The sequence below is a fragment of the Homarus americanus genome, unplaced genomic scaffold (assembly GCF_018991925.1).
Source record: "Homarus americanus isolate GMGI-L3 unplaced genomic scaffold, GMGI_Hamer_2.0 scaffold52786, whole genome shotgun sequence".
NCBI classification, from domain to species: Eukaryota; Metazoa; Arthropoda; class Malacostraca; order Decapoda; family Nephropidae; genus Homarus; species Homarus americanus.
The window spans coordinates 20001-27832 of record NW_024711336.1 but is presented as its reverse complement, the minus strand read 5'-3'; positions in this window follow the sequence as shown (position 1 = coordinate 27832).

Here is a 7832-nt window from a genome sequence, read left to right as displayed (position 1 = left end):
CATTCAATGTTAAAAAATCAGGGAATTTTGGAATCACTGTTGTGTCTTAGGTGTTATATCGTTCAGTTCGCTAGAAAATGTATCGGCAGGGTGTTCCTTCTATACACTGCCTTGAGAATATAAGGTCTTCCTTGTTGATGGTTCAGCCCTGAGTTAATGAACAACCTCTCGACTTAATTGACTCCCTGCCATCATCCGTGTTGACGTCACCTCTCGGATAAACTCATCTTGTGTACCACCACCGCTGTCACTCCTCCGTTCTCCTCCTCCTCCTCGCTTAAACTGGCAACACATAACTATCCTTCATTTTCGTTAAGCTGCCTTTGGACGGGCTTAAGAGTTCTTCATTAAACCAAAAATAACACTTCCAATTTAATCTGGGTATATCAGTGTTTTGGGCCTTGTTAGCCTCTTAACATTTTCTTGGTGGGTTGCAGGAAGCGACACTCTGCCAACACACCACCACGTTAAATCACTGCAACGGAACACGCAACGTTGAAATCGGTTCGTAGTTACAAATGTCAATGATTGTTTTGTTGCCGACAGTCAATACTTTTAAAGATGCTGAAAGTAAACCAGAATGTCTGCCTTGTTTTACCACCCATTAGGACTCTGTGACAGGCCACACCTCATCCACTCAGAACCCTATAACACATGCGCCATTAAGACTATACCATTGATTATACGTCGCAAACTGGCGCCGTTGAATCTGTTGCCAGTAAAGTGGATGTCCGCGGGACTTGACCACAGTGGCTGGTGGGTAGTGATAAGACCCGGGCCGAGGCGACTGTCTGCTGGAGGTTCTGGGATGGTGAGGATAGTTTGGTGACGTGTTTGGGGGGTAGTGTGACATCTATGGAGGCTGCCCTCTCTCTCTCTACAGGCATCACTCCTCGTCTCATCATCCACAGGCATCACTCCTCGTCTCATCCACATCCCAGGCATCTCCTCGTCTCATCTCAACCACGCATCCACCTCACTCTTATCCTCTGCATTTGCCTCATCCTTCACTACTGTCAGGTCCTCATTCTACACCTGTCTGGGTCTGTCTGTCTGTCTCTGTCTGTCTCTCTGTCTGTCTCTGTGTCTGTCTCTGTCTGTCCACTACTCCTTACCTTGTCCTCCTCAACAGTCAGGTCCTTACCTCCTCCACCCCACCCGCCTCTCTCACTTCTCTCACCCCTCTCCCTTCTCTCAGCCCTCCACCCCCCTCTTCCCCATCCCTCCTTCCCCTTCACCCGACTTCCTCCCCTCACCCGCCCTCCTTCTCTCTCACCGCCCCTCCTGCCCCTCACTTCTCTCACCCTTCCCTCCTTCTCTCCACCCCGCCCCTCACCTGCCTCCTTCTCTCACCCGCCCTCTGCCTGCCCCTCCCTTCTCTCACCCCTTCCCTCCTCCTGCCCTCACTTCTCTCACCCTTCTCTCCACCCCGCCCCTCCCCCCGCCCTCCTGCCCTCACCCACCGCCTCCCTCCTTTCTTCACAACCTCTTAAAGGTGTTTTGTCTCCCTATAGAATGTATAGACAATCCTCAACACCTGCCTCTCCCTTCCTTCCTTCCTTCTCACCTCGCCCCTCTCACCTCTTCCCTCCCTCTCTTCCTCCCCTCCTTCCCTCTCCCTCCTTCCCTCCCACCTCCTTCCCTCCTGCCTCCTTCCCTCCTGCTCTTCTCCTGCCTCCTTCCCTCCACCTCCTTCCCTCCTACCTCCTTCCCTCCCACCGCCTTCCCCTCCCACCCTCCTTCCCTCCTGCTCCTCTTCCCTCCTGCCTCCTTCCTCCTGCCTCCTTCCCTCCCCCACCTCCTTCCCTCCTGCCTCCTTCCCCTCTCACCTCCTTCCCTCTGCCTCCTTCCCTCCCCTTCCCTCCCTACCTCCTTCCCCCACCTCCTTCCCTCCCCCCCCTTCCCTCCTACCTCCTTCCTCCACCTCCTTTCCTCCCACCTCCTTCCTCTCTCCTCCTTCCCTCTCTGCCTCCTTCCTCCCACCTCCTTCCCTCCCTTCCTCCCACCTCCTTCCCCTCCTTCCCTCCTACCTCCTTCCCCTCCTGCCTCCTTCTCACCTCCTTCCTCCACCTCCTTCCCTCCCTACCTCCTTCCTCCCACCTCCTTCCCTCCCCCTCCTTCCCTCCTGCCTCCTTCCCTCCCCACCTCCTTCCCTCCCACCTCCTTCCCTCCTGCCTCCTTCCCTCCCACCTCCTTCCTCCCACCTCCTTCCCTCTCACTTCCTCCCTGCCTTCCTCCCCCTCCTTCCCTCCTACCTCCTTCCCTCCCCACCTCCTTCCCTCCCTACCTCCTTCCCTCTGCCTCCTTCCTCTCCCCCTCCTTCCCTCTCCTGCCTCCTTCCCTCTCCCCTCTGCCCCTCCCCTCTTCCCTCCCCCTCCTTCCCTCCCCCACCTTCCCTCCCCACACTTCCCTCCTGCCTCCTTCCCTCCCCCTTCCTTCCCTCTGCCTCCTTCCCTCCTGCCTCCTTCCCTACCACCTCCTTCCCCTCCTGCCTCCTTCCTCTCTCCTTCCTCTCACCTCCTTCCCTCCTGCCTCCTTCCCTCCCACCTCTTCCCTCTGCCTCCTTCCCTCTCCTTCCTCCTCTTCCTCCCCCCTGTCCCTCTCCCCTCCTTCCCTCCCCACCTCCTTCCCTCCCACCTCCTTCCTCCCACCTCCTTCCCTCCTGCCTCCTTCCCTCTCACCTTCCTCCCACCTCCTTCCCCTCCTACCTCCTTCCCTCCCCTCCTTCCCTCCCACCTCCTTCCCTCCTACCTCCTTCCTCTCCCCACCTCCTTCCCTCCTGCCTCCTTCCCTCTCTCCCCCTCCCCACCTCCTTCCCTCTACCTCCCTTCCCTCCCCTCCCACCTCCTTCCCTCCTGCCTCCTTCCCTCCCACCTCCTTCTTTCTCACCTCCTTCCTCTGCCTCCTTCCCTACCTCCTTCCTCCTCTCACTTCCTCTCCTTCCCTCTCTATATTCCCTCACCTCCTTCCCTCTTTCCTCCTTCCTCCCACCTCCTTCCCCCACCTCCTTCCCTCACCTCCTTCCTCTCTCCTTCCCTCCCTCCTTCCCTCCCACCTCCCTCTCTCCTCTCCCCCTCTCTCTTCCCTCTCACCTCCTTCCTCCCCTCCTTCCCTCCCTCCTTCCCTCCCACCTCCTTCCCCCACCCACCTCTCCTTCCTCCTGCCTCCCTTCCCTCTCTCCTTCTCCTACCTCCTTCCCTCTCACCTCCTTCCCTCTCACCTCCTTCCCCTCTCACTGACCCCATCACTCCGGCACTCTGGGGCACTCTCTCAGTCTTGACCACTTGGCACTGTCAGCTTCCGTTCCTCTGCCCAGCGTACTTAGCCTCTTCATCCTGCTCTCTGCCTGTATTTGCCATGTTTTTTGTCTTAATACCGTGTGTGTGTGTGTGTGTGTGTGTGTGTGTGTGTGTGTGTGTGTGTGTGTGTGTGTGTGTGTGTGTGTTAATGATAAACATAGAATCTACTTAATCTGATGAACGATTCACCGGTTGCAGGATGTTCTGTCGCGGCACTAAGTAACCTGTGTCGTTACCGAGCCTAACTTCTAAACATGCGATTGAGTATAATAGTTTGTTGTTTTGTATGGCTGTGTGACACTGCTAACCTAGCAAACCTGGACGCCTGATTAACTGTAGGTTCACTTATTTGCGCTGGAAGCTGTGAGCGTGAGGGCGTGTGACTTCCAGGGCGCAGGACGTGGAAGAGAGAGGGAAGCATCACCTCACCTTCCTCCGTTCTCTGTATGTTTGTTTGTCAAAGCCTCAGGGCCAAATGGTGCAGCTCTCTAAGTCAAACACCTCCCTCCTTCATCCCCTCCCTCTTCTCACCTCCTTCACCCCCTCCCGTTCCCTCTCTTCCTTCACCCACCTCACCCTCACCCACCTCACCCCCTTCACCACCCCTTCCCCACCCCTCACCCTCACCCTCCCTCACCTCCTCCCTCCCACCTCACCCTCCTCCCTCCTCCCTCACCCTCCTCCCCTCACCCCTCCTCCCCTTACCCTCACCTCCCCTCCTCCATTTTTTTAGCTCACCAGTTACCTTCAGTTTCTTACCTGTATCCACCTGTCACTTCTTGCCTTCACCTCCCATATCCTGCTATTCACTACGCCTCCCAAGTCTTCACATAAACCTTCTCTTCCTCTTCCCTCCTCCTCCTCTTCTTCTCCCTCCTCCTCCTCCTTCTGCTGTTATTTCTGTAATATTTATCTACATCTTGGGTTTGAAATACTTCCCTGATCTTACTATATTTACCTTCAAACGTCTGAGAATACCTTATGGATATATTATTTGTGTTTTAAGCCTAACAAGCCTAAACGTAACTTAACAGCCAACCTAACCCTAAAAGTAACATAAGCTAACCTAACCTAATCTAACCTAACGTAACCTAACTCTATCCTATCCTCCCAGTTGCGTGATAACATATCTTGGTTATATATAGTGAGCTGTTAACTTTAAAAATAAAAAAAACCCAATTATATGCAAAAAAATCTTGATTCTATCATTTACAAACTCTTAATGATCAGATGACCTCACCTTTATTTTAGAATTATGTACTCTTGTAGAAAAAAAATGCTAGTTATAATGGTAAAAATATTGATAATAGCTGCTAGGATAATAGGTAGATTTGGGCTGTTGAAATTTCCTTCAGTCAGTCTCTCTTACGACGAAGGTTTGTTTTCTGGTATGTTGTTAAACCCTGTTGTACGGCTCAGTGCTGGACGGCAGAACACCACGAGCTGAATGTTAGGAATACGAGATGTTGGTGAGGTTCATATACTGATGGGGAGTGGGTCATGTTCTGATGGGGAGTGGGTCATGTTCTGGTGGGGAGTGGGTCTTGTCCTGATGGGGATGGGTGAGGGGTGGGTCATATCCTGATGGGGAGTGGTGGGGAGTGGGTAATGTTCTGATGGGGAGTGGTAATGGGTGAGGGATGGGTCATGTCTTGATGGGGAGTGGGTCAGGTTCTGATGGGGGGGTGGTGATGGGTGAGGATGGGTCATGTCTTGATAGGGGTGGGTCGTGTTCTGATGCGGGTGGTGATGGGTGAGGATGGGTCATGTCTTGATAGGGTTGGGTGAGGGATGGGTCATATCTGATGGGGAGTGGTGAGGATGAGGATGGTCATATTATCCTGATGGGGAGTGGTGAGGTGAGATGGGTCATATCCTGATGGGGGGTGGTGAGGGTGAGGGATGGGTCATATCCTGATGGGGAGTGGTGAGGTGAGGATGGGTCATATCCTGATGGGGGTGGTGAGGAGTGAGGGATGGGTCATATCCTGATGGGGGGTGGTGAGGTGAGGATGGGTCATATCCTGATGGGGGTGGTGAGGTGAGGGATGGGTCATATCCTGGGGGAGTGGTGAGGAGTGAGATGGGTCATATCCTGATGGGGAGTGGGTCAGGGGGTGTGGGTAATGTCTTCAGTAGGTATAACCTGAGGGCCGGGAAGGACATACTGGAGGGGAAGGAAGGAAGGAAGGAAGGAAGGAAGGAAGAGGAAGGAAGGAAGAGGCCGCGTCTCACCTAGATTCTTACCAGTAAAGGGACGTCTTAGGAGAGTGCTGAAGGAGTAGATGAAGAAGGAGGACCTGTGTGTGTGTGTGTGTGTGTGTGTGTGTGTGGAAGATGTGTGTTGTCGTAGTGGCCTCCCTCCTCATGTTCTCTCTCCCTCTTCCTCCTCTTCTTGTTCCCTCCTCCTCCTCTTCTTGTTCCCTCCTCCTTCTCCCTCTTCCCTCTACCTATTCCCCTCCCTCTTCCTTCCTCCTCCTTCCTCCCTCTTCCTTCCTCCTCCTCCTCCCTCTTCCTTCCTCTCCTCCCTCCTCCACATCCTCCTCTTTCCTCTTCATCCTCCTTTTGTTCCCCTTCTCTCTTCCTCCTGCTTTTCTTCCTTCCTCCTCCTCTTGGTCCCTCCTCCTCCACCTCTATTAAGTAGCCCAACCCAACAACTAACCTAACCACAACCCAGCAACCATTCAGCACAACCCAACCCAACACAACCGCCCAACTCAGCCTAACATAACCATAACAGCTAACCATAACCAAACCTAACCTCCTCATTGGTGATAATCTTTTGTGCAAGTTTCATTACAGTGAAATTTATATCCAGCAGCATTAAAGACCACCATCACCACTACCACCACTGTTGACACTACCACTATTCTCATTACCACCACCACCATCTCTACCACTATTACCACCACCACCACCACCACCACCACCACTACCACCAAAAACAACAACGATATCAATCCCCTCAACAACACTGTACACGTTTCTCCCTCCGCTGGTGAAAGCCCCGCCCCATTTCACCCTGCTGTCGACTCCTGGGCTGTGATTGGTGGAGTTGAGGTCGACTTTCTCCAATTAGGACGCGACTTTTACAGGGGTTTGACTCTCATGTATATTAAGCTTTGATGTGTGTATGTATGTATGTATGTATGTATGTATGTATGTATGTATGTATGTATGTATGTATGTATGTATGTATGTATTTATGTATCAGTGGTTGGATGTCTTCCTTTATCGTATCCGGTCTCTCTCTCTCTCTCTCTCTCTCTCTCTCTCTCTCTCTCTCTCTCTCTCTCTCTCTCTCTCTCTCTCTCTCTCTCCCTATTCTCCCTCCCCATTATCTATCTCCCTTTTCACTAGTCATCTCCCCACCATTCATGCCTCCATACCCTATTCATTATTATTCACTCCCTTTAGTCTCTCATTTATCATCCCTTTGTATTATTCTACTTCCATCCTTTTTAATTCATAAACTCTCTCTCTCTCTCTCTGCTTGTTTTTTGTCTTTATATTATAGTTTCCTCACCACACATGTATGTTATCATCTCCTCCTCCTCCTCCTCCACTTTCTACTTTCACTTCTTCTCTAATATTTCAAGTTGCTTATTACATTTCTCTTTTACTTTCTCTGTCCACTTACATTAGTTTTCAAGATAGGGACATTGTTGTTGTTGTTGTTGTTCTTCTTCTTCTTTCTTCTTCTTATTCTTCTTCTTCTTCTTCTCCTCTACGTCGTGTTATTTATCGTGTCCTTTCATATATCCTGTGGTCGTGTCAGGGAGAGGTAGGATTAAGTTACCATGCTGCTGTTGTTCTCCACCACCAGTCACTCAGTCAGTGGGTCTATGTTATAACTTCCTTGCTATCTCCCTCTCCTGCTTTCCTCCTTATTCTGTCTTCCTTCCTTCCTTCCTTCAGCCCTCCCTATCATTCCTCCCTTTTCCTCTCTTAATTCATCCTTCTTCCTCCTTCCTTCCACCTCTCTTCCTCCTTCCTCCTCTCTTCAGCCATGTTCTTCCTCTTTCCTTCCTTCGGCCCTTCTCCTCCTCCTTCATTCACCCCTTGCTCTTCCCTGCTACAATCCCTACTACTCATTCTCCTCCCTCACAACCCACCAGCTCTCCCTTCCCCAGCCCTTCCAGGCCCCAGCCCCCAGCCCCTGTCCTCTAGCCCCCAGCCCCCGGTCCCCCAGCCCCCGTCCTCCAGCCCCCAGCCCCTCAGGCCCCCGTCCCCAGCCCCCAGGCCCCGTCCCCCAGGCCCCGTCCCAGTCCCCCGTCCCCAGCCCCTCAGGCCCTCAGCCCGCACTCCCCTTCCTCTCGCCCACCACTTTCCTTTAATTTGTCGTTCTTGGATTTCATTTACCGACTTACTCATCCAATTTCTCCGTTCGGGTTTTCAAATAATTCGCGAAGTTAGGTCTTTATTAGTGTGTGTCATCATATTTGGAGTGTTTCCTCTTTACAGGACTATATGTATGTATGTATGTATGTATGTATGTATGTATGTATGTATGTATGTATTTCTTGTCTTCCA